At 39.0% G+C, this 13,501-nt stretch overlaps 1 pseudogene; it reads right to left on the reverse strand.

The window, feature by feature from the left end:
* Window positions 1–5,752: 5,752 nt before the first annotated feature.
* On the reverse strand, window positions 5,753–7,069 carry LOC113609290 (heterogeneous nuclear ribonucleoprotein H-like; annotated as a pseudogene).
* Window positions 7,070–13,501: the final 6,432 nt, after the last annotated feature.

Consider the following 13,501-nt stretch of genomic DNA (forward strand, 5'->3'; position numbering starts at 1 on the left):
AAAGAAAATTGGACACCAATATCACCGATGAACATAGATGCAAAAATCCTGAACAAAATACTAGCAATAGAATACAACAGCACATTAAAAGGATCACACACCACCATCAAGTGGGATTTATCGCAGGGATGCAAGGATTCTTCAATATACGCAAATCAATCAATGTGATACACCACATCAACAAATTAAGGAATAAAAACCATATGATCATCTCAATACATGCAGAAAAAGTTTTGCCAAAACTCAACACTGCTTTTTGTTAAAAATTCTCCCAACAATGGGCATAGAGGGAACCTCCTCAACATAATAAAGGCCATATATGACAAACCCACAGCAAGCATCATACTCAGTGGTGAAAAACTGAAAGCATTTCCACTAGGATCAGGAACAAGACAAGGATGTCCACTCTCGTCACATATTTTTTTGTTTTTAGTAAATTTATTTATTTATTTATTTTTAATTTTGGTTGCACTAGGTCTTTGTTGCTGTGTGCAGGCTTTCTCTAGTTGCGGTGAGCAGGGGCTACTGTTTGTTGCGGTACACAGGCTTCTCATTTCGGTGGCTTATCTTGTTGCAGAGCACAGGCTCTAGGGGCATGGGCTTTGGTAGTTGTGGCATGTGGGCTCAGTAGTTGTGGCTCAAGAGCACAGGCTCAGTAGTTGTGGCACAAGGGCTTAGTTGTCCCTGGCATGCAGGATCTTCCCAGACCAGGGTTTGAACCCATGTCCCCTGCATTGGCAGGTGGATTCGCCACCAGGGAAGTCCCCACTCTTGCCACTCTTATTCAACATAGTTTTTGAGGTCCTAGCCACAGCAATCCGAGAAGAAAAAGGGATAAAAGGAATACAAATTGAAAAAGAAGAAGCAAAGCTGTCACTATGTGCCGATGACATGATACTGTAAACAGAAATTCCTAAAGATGCCACCAAAAAACGACTAGAACTAATCAATGAATTTGGCAAGGTGGCAGGATACAAAATTAATGCACAGAAATCTCTGGCATTCCTATGCACAAACAATGAAAAATCAGAAAGAGAAATTAAGTAAACACTCCCATTTACCACTGTAACAAAAAGAATGAAATACCTAGGAATAAACCTACCTAAGGAGATGAAAGACTTGTACTCAGAAAACTATAAAAGACTTACGAAAGAAATCAAAGAGGACTTCTCTGGTGGCGCAGTGGTTAAGAATCCGCCTGTCAATGCAGGGGACACAGGTCCGAGCTCTTGTCTGGGAAGATCCCACATGTCACGGAGCAACTAAGTCCACGTGCCACAACTACTGAGCTTGAGCTCTAGAGCCCATGAGCCAAAACTACTGAGCCCGCGCACTGCAACTACTGAAGCCCATATGCCTAGAGCCTGTGCTCCACAACAAGAGAAGCCACCGCAATGAGAAGCCCACACACCACAATAAAGAGTAGCCCCTGCTCACCACAACTAGAGAAAGCCCGCATGCAGCAACGAAGCCCCAACACAGCCATAAATAAATAAATAAATAAATTTATTTTTTATAAAAGAAATAAAAGATGACATAAACAGATGGAGAAATATACCATGTTCTCGGATTGTAAGAATCAATTTTGTGAAAATAATTATACTACCCAAAGCAATCTACAGATTCAATGCAATCCCTATCAAACTACCAATGGCATTATTCACAGATTTAGGACAAAATAATCTTACAATTCATATGGAAACACAAAAGACCCAGAATAGCCAAAGTAATCTTGAGAAAGAAAAACGAAGTTGGAGGAATCAGGCTCCCTGACTTCAAACTATACCTACCTACTATACTTGAAACTACAGTAATCAAAACAGTATGGTACTGGCACAGAAACAGAAATACAGATCAATCGTACAGGATAGAATGCCCAGAGATAATCCCACGCACATATGGGCACCTAATTTATGACAAAGGAGGCAAGAACATACAATGGAGAAAAGATAGCCTCTTCAATAAGTGATGCTGGGAAAACTGGACAGCTACATGTAAAAGAATGAAATTAGAACACGACCCAACACCATACACAAAAATAAACTCCAAATGGATTAAAGACTCAAATGTAAGACCAGACACTATAAAACTTTTAGAGGAAAACATAGGAAAAACACTCTGACATAAGCCACAGCAAGATATTTTTTGACCCACCTCCTAGAGTAACAGAAATAAAAACAAAAATAAACAAATGGACCTTAATGAAACTTAAAAGCTTTTGCACAGCAAAGGAAACCATAAACAAGATGAAAAGATAACCCTCAGAATGGGAGGATATATTTGCAACTGAAACAACAGACAAAGGATTAATCTCCAAAATATACAAACAGCTCATGGAGCTCAACGTCAAAAAAACAAACAATCCAGGTAAAAATGAGCAGAAGACCTAAATAGGCATTTCACCAAGCAAGACATGCAGATGGCCAAGAGGCACATAAAAAGATGCTCAACATCACTAATTATTACAGAAATGCAAATCAAAACTACAATGAGGTATCACCTCACACCTGTCAGAATGGCCATTATCAAAAAAATCTAGAAACAATAAATGCTGAGAAGGGTGTGGTGAAAAGGGAACCCTCCTACACTGTTGGTGGGAATGTAAATTGACACAACCACTATGGAAAAAGTATGGAGGTTCCTTAAAAAACTAAAAATAGAACTACCATATGACCCAGCAATCCTACTACTGGGCATATACCCAGAGAAAACCATAATTCAAAAAGAGAAATGCAGGGCCTTTGTATGGAAGTATTATGGCAGCACCATAGCACTGGTGGAGGATGAGGAACAGGTGAAAATTACTGCAGTTCTCTCAGGATCTCTTGGGGGGATCTCTGCTGCCCCGCTGCCAACCCATTGGACTACAGCACTGCTTCTTCAAAGTGTTTAGAGGAGAATCCTTGAGCCTGTTGGAGAGGCAGCAATGGTGAGATGACCCATTCAATCTCCTGACTGGAACAATCAAACTCTGGCTGCTGACATTCTGGAGTTGTTGGCGGGGAAAAGATTAGTGGTCTTGACATTCACCATGTAAATGACAGGGTCTTGGGGCTCCAGCCGGGTGTCAGGCCTGTGCCACTAAGGTGGGAGAGCCGAGTTCAGGACATTGGACCACCAGAGAACTCCTGGCCCCACATAATATCAATTGGCAAGAGCTCTCCCTGAGGTCTCCATCTCAGTGCTAAGACCCAGCTCCACTCAATGACTAGCAAGCTCCAGTGCTGGACACCCCATGCCAAATAACTATCAAGACAGGAACACAATCCCACCCATTAGCAGAGAGGCTGCCTAAAATCATAATAAGTTCACAGACAACCCAAAACACACGACTGGACGTGGTCTTGCCCACCAGAAAGACAAGATCCAGCCTCATCCACCAGAACACAGGCACTAGTCCCCTCCACCAGGAAGCCTACACAACACACTGAACCAACCTTACCCACTGGGGGCAGACACCAAAAACAATGGGAACTATGAATGTGCAAACTGTGAAAAGGAGATCCCAAACACAGTAAGTTAAGCAAAATGAGAAGACAGAGAAATACGCAGCAGATGAAGGAGCAAAGTAAAAACCCACCAGCACAAACAAATGAAGAGGAAATAGGCAGTTTACCTGAAAAAGAATTCAGAGTAATGACAGTAAAGATGATCCAAAATGTTGGAAATAGAATGGAGAAAATACAAGAAATGTTTAAGAATGACCTAGGAGAAATAAAGAGCAAACAAGATGAACAACACAATAAATGAAATTAAAAATTCTCTAGAAGGAATCAATAGCAGAATAACTGAGGCAGAAGAACAGGTAAGTGACCTGGAAGATAAAATAGTGGAAATAACTACCACAGAGCAGAATAAAGAAAAAGAATGAAAAGAATTGAGGAGAGCCTCAGAGACCTCTGGGACAACATTAAACGCACCAACATTTGAATTATAGGGGTCCCAGAAGAAGAGAAAAAGAAAGGGACTGAAAAATATTTGAAGAGATTATAGTTGAAAACTTCCCTAATATGGGAAAGGAAATAGGCAATCAAGTCCAGAAAGCACAGAGAGTCCCATACAGAATAAATCCAGGGAGAAACACACCAAGACACATATTAATCAAACTATCAAAAATTAAATACAAAGAAAAAATATTAAAAGCAGCAAGGGAAAAGCAACAAATAACACATAAGGGAATCCCCATAAGGTTAACAGCTGGTCTTTCAGCAGAAACTCTGCAAGTCAGAAGGGAGTGGCAGGACAAATTTAGGTGATGAAAGGGAAAAATCTACAACCAAGATTACTCTACCCAGTAAGGATCTCATTCAGATGAGAAATTAAAACGCTTACAGACAAGCAAAGCTAAGAGAATTCAGCACCACCAAACCAGCTTTACAACAAATGCTAAAGGAACTTCTCTAGGCAGGAAACAAAAGAGAGGGAAAAGAACTACAAAAACAAACCCAAAACAATTAAGAAAATGGTAATAGGAACATACATATCGATAACTACCTTAAATGTAAATGGATTAAATGCTCCAACCAAAAGACATGGACTGGCTGAATGGATACAGAAACAAGACCCATATATAGGCTGTCTACAAGAGACCTAATTCAGACCTAGGGACACATACAGACTGAAAGTGAGGGGATAGAAAAAGATGTTCCATACAAATGGAAATCAAAAGAAAGCTGGAGTAGCAATTCTCATATCAGACAAACTAGACTTTAAAATAAAGACTATTACAAGAGACAAAGAAGGACATTACATAATGATCAAGGGATCAATCCAAGAAGAGGATATAACAATGATAAATATTTATGCACCCAGCATAGGAGCACCTCAATACATTAGGCAAATGCTAACAGCCATAAAAGGGGAAATCGACAGTAACACAATCATAGTAGGGGACTTTAACACCCCACTTTCACCAATGGACACATCATCCAAAATGAAAATAACTAAGGACACACAAGTTTTAAATAATACATTAAACAAGATGGACTTAATTGATTTTTTTTTCAGTTTTTAAAAGGAAGACTTATTCGACAAGTTTCACTTAGCACAATACACCTAAAAGGAAAATCACAATACAATGAAAAGATTTAAATCAAGGCCTCAGAATTTCATACAAACACCAAGACCAAAATCCTAAAGTATTGGTATTGCGTCTCAAATTTTCCCCATTAACTTAAAAAAAAAAGCTTAAACTTACGTACCATAGAGGTTATTAAATGAAACTAGAATTAATAAACATGCCAAATGTTTCACTTTTAATTGTAGACACAGCTCCTATATTGAGTTCTACAAAAAAGCATGTCTTTCAACAATGCATCCAAACAGTGTTCAACGTAATGTGCAAGCAACATTTAACATAATTCAGCTGCTTTAACCTAAATAAACCTACTGCTTAAATACATCCTACAATATAACTAACTTGAGAAAAGCTGAAAATTATTTAACAGTAATAGATTACTCAACCTAGTTACATCCTAAATGAATGTTTGTGTTCAAAAATACTGAAACTTAAGTCTTTAACACAATCCTGATTTCCACTTAGAGTAAGCATAAATCACAAGCTTGTATTGCAAAACTGTTAAAACTTAAGTTTTATTTTTCTTTTAAAAAATGTTGACCAAGAGTCAGTGATCAGAATCAATTACATTCCCCATCCACCACTCATACTGGACATGCTAGACATCCCTCCCATTCCATTCACTCCCATAGATGCTCAGCTTCCACTACTGAAGCAGCTGCTGTTCAGTGCTCCTTGGCTGTCTATGCAGTGTTTGATTGAAAATCACTGGAGTTTTCCTGTAAAACTTGGTCATATCCACTCATGCTGCTCTGGCCACCATAGCCACCTCCACAGTGACCACTCAGCTGCTGGCTGGCTGGACCGCCATAACTAGACTGGTTTGACAAGCCCATGCCTCCCATCATTTGGCTACCATAAGCACCACTGCTTGCTCCTGCTGTAGAATTCAAGGAGAGCTCTACATATCTGTGTTTGTAAGCACCACCACTTGCTCCTGCTGTAGAATTCAAGAAGAGTTCTACATATCTGTGTTGCATATTTGCTTTGTCTTTTGCTATAGCTGTCACAGCATCTTCATGAGTTGCAAACGTGACATCTGCTTCACCAGTTGCTCTGCCATCAGGACCAATTTCAAAATGTACTCTCACAGGGTTGAGTGGTGAAAAAAAGTTATAAATGTCATTCTCAGTAGTTCTGTAAGGTAATCCCTGCATGTGTACACAGTGTCCTGTTGTGCTCTGGAAAGTAGAGCCACCATCCCCATATCTGTGATCTCACATTCCTGAACAACAAATCTATCTGACCTAAATCCATAGCCATCATTATAGACATATAATCATCATAGACTCCATAACCCCCACCATAAGCACCACGCCTCATCCTTTCAAAGCCAGCTCCTCTTCCAATGCTGTTATACCCTCTGCCATAGGGACCTGGCCACTGCATGGGCATAAGTTTTCGTGGTGGATCATAGTGAGTTCTAACTTCAGCTCGACTGCATTTAAAGATTTCAATATACCTGTGCCCTATTCTTTCCTTGTGTTTCTTTAGAGCCTTTTCAGCTATTTCCTGTGAAGCAAACTGCACGAAGGCCTCCCCCGTACTCCTCCCCTGGAAGTCCACCAGCAATGTTATCCCATTTGGCACGATTTCCAACCCTGAGAAGAAGTGAACAATTTCTTCCTTGCTACATCCAAAGGGGAGTCCTCTAAGCCGTACAAAACCATCATTGGCCGTGTCAAGACTATTTGGACCAGTATGCTTCAACACCCAATCCATTTCAATGTTGTTTGACTTGAACACTTCAACATATCTGTGTCCCATAGTTTCTTTGTCTTTTTTCAGGGCCAATTTGACTTCATTTTCTGATTCAAGTTCAACTAAATCCTCGCCACTCGGTCTGCCTTCTCTGGTGTAGATGAAACGAACACCTTGAGCCCCATCTTGAATTTTGCAGTCAGAAAAAAACTGCTGCACTTCGTTGACCGAGCAAGACCAAGACAAGCCCCGGACCTTCACCATGAATCCCGCGCCACCTTTGGTGCCCAACATCAATGTCTTTTAGGGAGTCCTGGCGTCAAAACAGACTCCACACACAACTTCAGCACAGATGAGAAGAAAATCAATTGATATTTATAAGACATTCCATACAAAAACAACAGAATACACTTCCTTCTCAAGTGCTCATGGAACATTCTCCAGGATAGATCATATCTTGGGTCACAAACCAAGCCTTGGTAAATATAAGAAAATTGAAATCCCATCAAGTGCCTTTTCTGACCACAATGCTATGAAACTAGATATCAATTACAGGAAAAAAAACTATAAAAAATACAAACACATGGAGGCTAAACAATATGCTACTAAATAACCAAGAAATCACTGAAGAAATCAAAGAGGAAATCAAAAAATACCTAGAAACAAATCACAATGAAAAAATAACGACCCAAAATCTATGGGATGCAGCAAAGCAGTTCTAAGGGGAAGTTTACAACAATACAATCCTATCTCGAGAAACAAGAAAAATCTCAAATAAACAACCTAACCTTACAACTAAAGCAATTACAGAACAAAGAACAAAAAAATTCCAGAGTTAGCAGAAGGAAAGAAATCATAAAGATCAGATCAGAAATAAATGAAAAAGAAATGAAGGAAATGATAGCAAAGATCAATAAAACAAAAAGCTGGTTCTTTGAGAAGATAAACAAAATTGATAAACCATTAGCCAGACTCATCAAGAAAAAAAGGGAGAAGACTCAAATCAACAAATTAGAAATGTAAAAGGAGAAGTAACAACTGACACTGCAGAAATACAAAGGATCATGAGAGATTACTACAAGGAACTCTATGCCAATACAATAGACAACGTGGAAGAAATGGACAAATTCTTAGAAAAGCACAACCTTCTGAGACTGAATCAGAAAGAAAGAGAAAATTTAAACAGACCAATCACAAGCACTGAAATTGAAACTGTGATTAAAAATCTTCCAACAAACAAAAGCCCAGGACCAGATGGCTTCACAGGTGAATTCTATCAAACATTTAGAGAAGAGCTAACACCTATCCTTCTCAAACTCTACCAAAATATAGCAGAGAGAGGAACACTCCCAAACTCTTTCTAAGAGGTCACCATCACCTTGATACCAAAACCAGACAAAGATGTCACAAAGAAAGAAAACTACAGGCCAGTATCACTGATGAACATAGATGAAAAAATCCTCAACAAAATACTAGCAAACAGAATCCAACAGCACAATAAAGAATCATACACCATGATCAACTGGGGTTTACCCCAGGCATGCAAGGATTCTTCAATATATGCAAATCAATCAATGTGTAAATCATATTAACAAATTGAAGAATAAAAACCATATGATCATCTCAACAGATGCAGAGAAAGCTCTTGACAAAATTCAACACCCATTTATGATAAAAACTCTCCAGAAAGTAGGCATAGAGGGAACTTTCCTAAACATAATAAAGGCCATATATGACAAACCCACAGCCAACATCAATCTCAGTGGTGAAAAACTGAAACGATTTCCACTAAGATCAGGAACAAGATAAGGTTGCCCACTCTCACCGCTATTATTCAACATGGTTTTGGAAGTTTTAACTACAGCAATCAGAGAAAAAAAAGAAATAAAAGGAATCCAAATCAGAAAAGAAGAAGTAAAACTGTCACTGTTTGCAGATGACATGATACTATACAAAGAGAATGCTAAAGATGCTTCCAGAAAACTACTAGAGCTAATCAATGAATTTGGTAAAGTAGCAGGATACAAAATTAATGCACAGAAATCTCTTGCATTCCTATATACTAATGATGAAAAATCTGAAAGACAAATTACAGAAACACTTCCCATTTACCACTGCAACAAAAAGAATAAAATACCTAGGAATAAACCTATCTAAGGAGACAAAAGACCTGTATGCAGAAAACTATAAGATACTGATGAAAGAAAGTAAAGATGATACAAACAGATGGAGAGATATACCATGTTCTTGGATTGGAAGAATCAATCTTGTGAAAATAACTATACTACCCAAAGCAATCTACAGATTCAACGCAATACCTATCAAACTACCAATGGCATTTTTCACAGAACTAGAACAAAAAATTTCACAATTTGTATGGAAACACAAAAGACCCCAAATAGCCAAAGCAATCTTCATAAAGAAGAAAGGAGCTGCAGGAATCAGCCTCCCTGACTTCAGACTATACTACAAAGCTACAGTAATCAAGACAGTATGGTACTGGCACAAAAACAGAAATATAGATCAATGGAACAGGACAGAAAGCCCAGAGATAAACCCACAGACATATGTTCCCCTTATCTTTGATAAAGGAGGTAAGAGTATACACTGGAGAAAAAACAGCCTCTTCAATAAGTGGTGCTGGGAAAACTGGACAGCTACATGTAAAAGAATGAAATTAGAACACTCCCTAACACCATACACAAAAATAAACTCCAAATGGATTAAAGACTGAAATGTGTGGCCAGACACTATAAATCTCTTAGAGGAAAACATAGGCAGAACACTCTATGACATAAATCACAGCAAGTTTCTTTTTGACCCACCTCCTAGAGAAGTGGAAATAAAAACAAAAATAAACAAATGGGACCTAATGAAACTTAAAAGCTTCTGCAGAGCAAAGTAAACCATAAAGAAGACGAAAAGACTACCCTCAGAATGGGAGAATATATTTGCAAACTGACAAAGCAACTGACAAAGGATTAATCTCCAAAATATACAAACAGTTCATGGAGCTCAATATAAAAAAACAAACAACCCAATCCAAAAATGGGCAGAAGACCTAAATAGACATTTCTCCAAAGAAGATATACAGATTACAAGCAAACACATAAAGGGGTGCTCAACATCACTAATTATTAGAGAAATGCAAATCAAAACGACAATGAGGTATCACCTCACACCTGTCAGAATGGTCATTATTGAAAAATCTACAAACAATAAATGCTGCAGAGGGTGTGGAGAAAAGGGAACCCTCTTGCACTGTTGGTGGGAATGTAAATTGATACAGCCACTATGGAAAACAGTATGGTGATTCCTTAAAAAACTAAAACTTGAACTACCATATGACCCAGCAATCCCACTACTGGACATACACCCTGAGAAAACCATAATTCAAAAAGAGTCATGCACCACAATATTCACTGCAGCACTATTTACAATAGCCAGGACATGGAAGCAACCTAAGTGTCTATCAACAGATGACTGGATAAAGGAGATGTGGCACATATATACAATGGAATATTACTCAGCCATAAAAAGAAATGAAATTGAGTTATCTGTCATGAGGTGGATGGTCCTAGAGTCTGTCATACAGAGTGAAGTAAGTCAGAAAGAGAAAAACAAATACCATATGCTAACACATATATATGGAATCTAAAAAAAAAAATGTTACTGATGAAACTAGTTGCAGGGCAGGAATTAAGAGGTAAACATAGAGAATGGACTTGATGACATGGGGTGGGAGGGCAAAGCTGGTGTGAAGTGAGAGTAGCATTGACATATATATATACTACGGAATGTAAAATAGTTGGCTGGGGGCTTCCCTGGTGGCACAGTGGTCGAGAGTCCGCCTGCCGATGCAGGGGACACGGGTTCGTGCCCGGTCCGGGAGGATCCCACATGCCGCGGAGCGGCTGGGCCCGTGAGCCATGGCCGCTGGGCCTGTGCATCCGGAGCCTGTGCTCCACAACGGGAGAGGCCACAACAGTGAGAGGCCCGCATACCGCAAAAAAAAAAAAAAAAAAAAGTTGGCTGGTGGGAAGCAGCAGCATAGCACAGGGAGATTGGTTCAGTGCTTTGCAATGACCTAGAGGGGTGGGATAGGGAGGATGGGAGGGACTCTCAAGAGGAAGGGAATATGGGGACATGTCTATGCATATGGCTGATTCACTTTGTTGTGCAACAGAAAGTAACACGGTATTGTGAAGCAATTATACTCCAATAAAGATCTATTAAAGGGACTCTCCTAGTGGCACAGTGGTTAAGAATCCACCTGCCAATGCAGGGGACACAGGCTCGAGCCCTGGTTCGTGAAGATCCCACATGCCGCAGAGCAACTAAGCCCATGTGCCACAACTACTGATGGCCTAGAACCTGTTCTCCACAACAAGAGAAGCCACTGCAATGAGAAGCCCGCACACCACAACGAAGAGTAACCCCTACTCGCCGCAACTAGAGAAAGCCTGCACACAGCAATGAAGACCCAATGCAGCCAAAAATATAAATAAATAAATTTTTTTTAAGAAAAAGGTCTATTAAAAAAAAAAGATTAGCACAAGAATGTTCATAGCAGCTCATTCATTGTAGCCGCAAACCAGAAACAACCCAAATGTTCATCAATAGGGGAATAAATACACACTGTGGTATATTCATGCAATGGAATACTACTGAGCAATAACAAATAATGAACTATTGATACACATAATAAAATAGATGATTTCAAAAACGTATTGAGAAAAGAAGCTAGACACAAAACACTGCCTACTTTATTATTCCATCTATATGAAGATTTAAAAGATGAAAAATGCATCTATACTGATAAAAATTAGAACAGTTGCTGCCTGGCATTGCTGGGCAGCAGGAGGTGGAAGGGAGAGACATGAGGGACTTGAATAGAAAGCGGCTGGAGGCACCTTGCTGTGTTGATGGAAATGTCCTGTGTTTGTCTTGACTGGGGTGTTTATTACATGAGGGTGTACAATTGTCTTAAATGATCAAACTATACACATAAGATCTGCACATTTTACTGTGTCAATTATACCTCAATAAAATTAATTAATGAAAACTAGGTTTTGTAAAATTTTAGTGAATTTTTCAAAAATATTGTTTCCAAATTGACCTTATTTACTAATGCACTGAGAAATTAAAATCACTCAAAAGAGAATTTCCACAAGTTCCTACTATTATCACATCTACCCACTGTATATATGTGCCCAGATACTGCCTTTCTTCCTGTTTGTAAAAATGGATTATCTGTGCTCCTAAAGCCAACCCCTCCATTTGAGCACTAGATCCCATTCTTTCTCATCTCAACTCATCAAGGACATAACTCTAGTAATTCTCCCCATGCCCTCCTGCACATTAACTCTTCTGTCTCTACTGGATCATTCACACAAGCATAGAAACATGCTCTAAAACATCCCATCCTAAAACAGAGAGAGAGGAGTTGTCCTTTGAGTTGACACTTTCCTCCAGCTCCCACTCTAGTTCTCCACTCTTTTTATAAAAAAACTCTTCAAAAATGTTGATTGTATTCTGTTTTATAAGTTCTTTCCATGTTTTCTCTTAAACCTACTCCAATCAGAGTTTTGCCACCAATACTCAACTCAAACTGCCTGCCAACATCAACAATAGGCTTTATGTGGCCAAATCCAATGGTCAATTCTCAGTTCACTGATCTCTCCTTTCTCCCTGAATCATACTCCTCATTTGCTTTTAGGCATCAGTTTTCCTTTTACCTCATTGGCCGTTCCTCCTTTGTTGGTTCATCTTCCTCAACCTGATCTCTAAATGTTGGGTTTGGCCCTTCCACCTCTTTTCTTCATGTCTAAACTCACTTTCTTGGTGAGTAAGTGGCCACAACCAATCTTATGGCTTAAATATAATTTATATGCTGATAATACCCAAATTAAAAAAATATATATCTCCTCAAGACCCACATCAAGGATCCCACCAAGCCCACAACAATAACTAGTTCCCAGTAGAGCTCAGAAGGAAAGTTGCACGATATACTGAAGAGGAGGAATTACCATATACACAGAAAACACAGCAGTTAAAGGACAACTTGCATTGTCAGAAATCTGGGAAGCATGTTTAGAGTATATTCTACAGGGGTCAGTCTAAGGAAAAAAGGAAGGAAGGATCTGTATGGAAACAACCTAAGTGTCCATTACATATGAATGTATAAAGAAGATGTGGGATACTACTCAGCCATAAAAAAGAATGAAATTTTGCCATTTGCAGCAACATGGATGGACTTGGAAGGTATTATGCTAAGTGAAATAAGTCAGACAGAGAAAGACAAATACTGTATGATATCACTTATATGTGGAATGTGGAATCTAAACACAAACAGTGAATAAAAGAAAAAAGAAACAGAATCACCGATATAAGAGAACAAACTAGGGGTTACCAGTGGGGAGAGGGAAGAGGGGAGGGGCAATTATAGGGGTAGGGGAAAAGAAAAAAGAGATTATTACGGGATTATATGAAATCATGTGTGTGAAACTTTTGAAAACTGTAAAGCACTATAGAATTTAAAGAATCATTCAATTAAAAAATTAGAAAAAAATAAGATGGGATCTGGCCAAATTTATTAACACAGGTGCTCTTACCTAGGATTGGAGATTTAACATGTTTGTTGAGTCTCTGTGTATGACTCTAACAATTTGCTTGGTTGCTAGTGGGCCTGGCTTCAATGATGGCCTATAGCGAATGAAACTG

Source organism: Aethalodelphis obliquidens, unplaced genomic scaffold, assembly GCF_003676395.1.
Source record: "Aethalodelphis obliquidens isolate GAN/ISIS:26980383/991018 unplaced genomic scaffold, ASM367639v1 scaffold55, whole genome shotgun sequence".
Classification (NCBI taxonomy): Eukaryota; Metazoa; Chordata; class Mammalia; order Artiodactyla; family Delphinidae; genus Aethalodelphis; species Aethalodelphis obliquidens.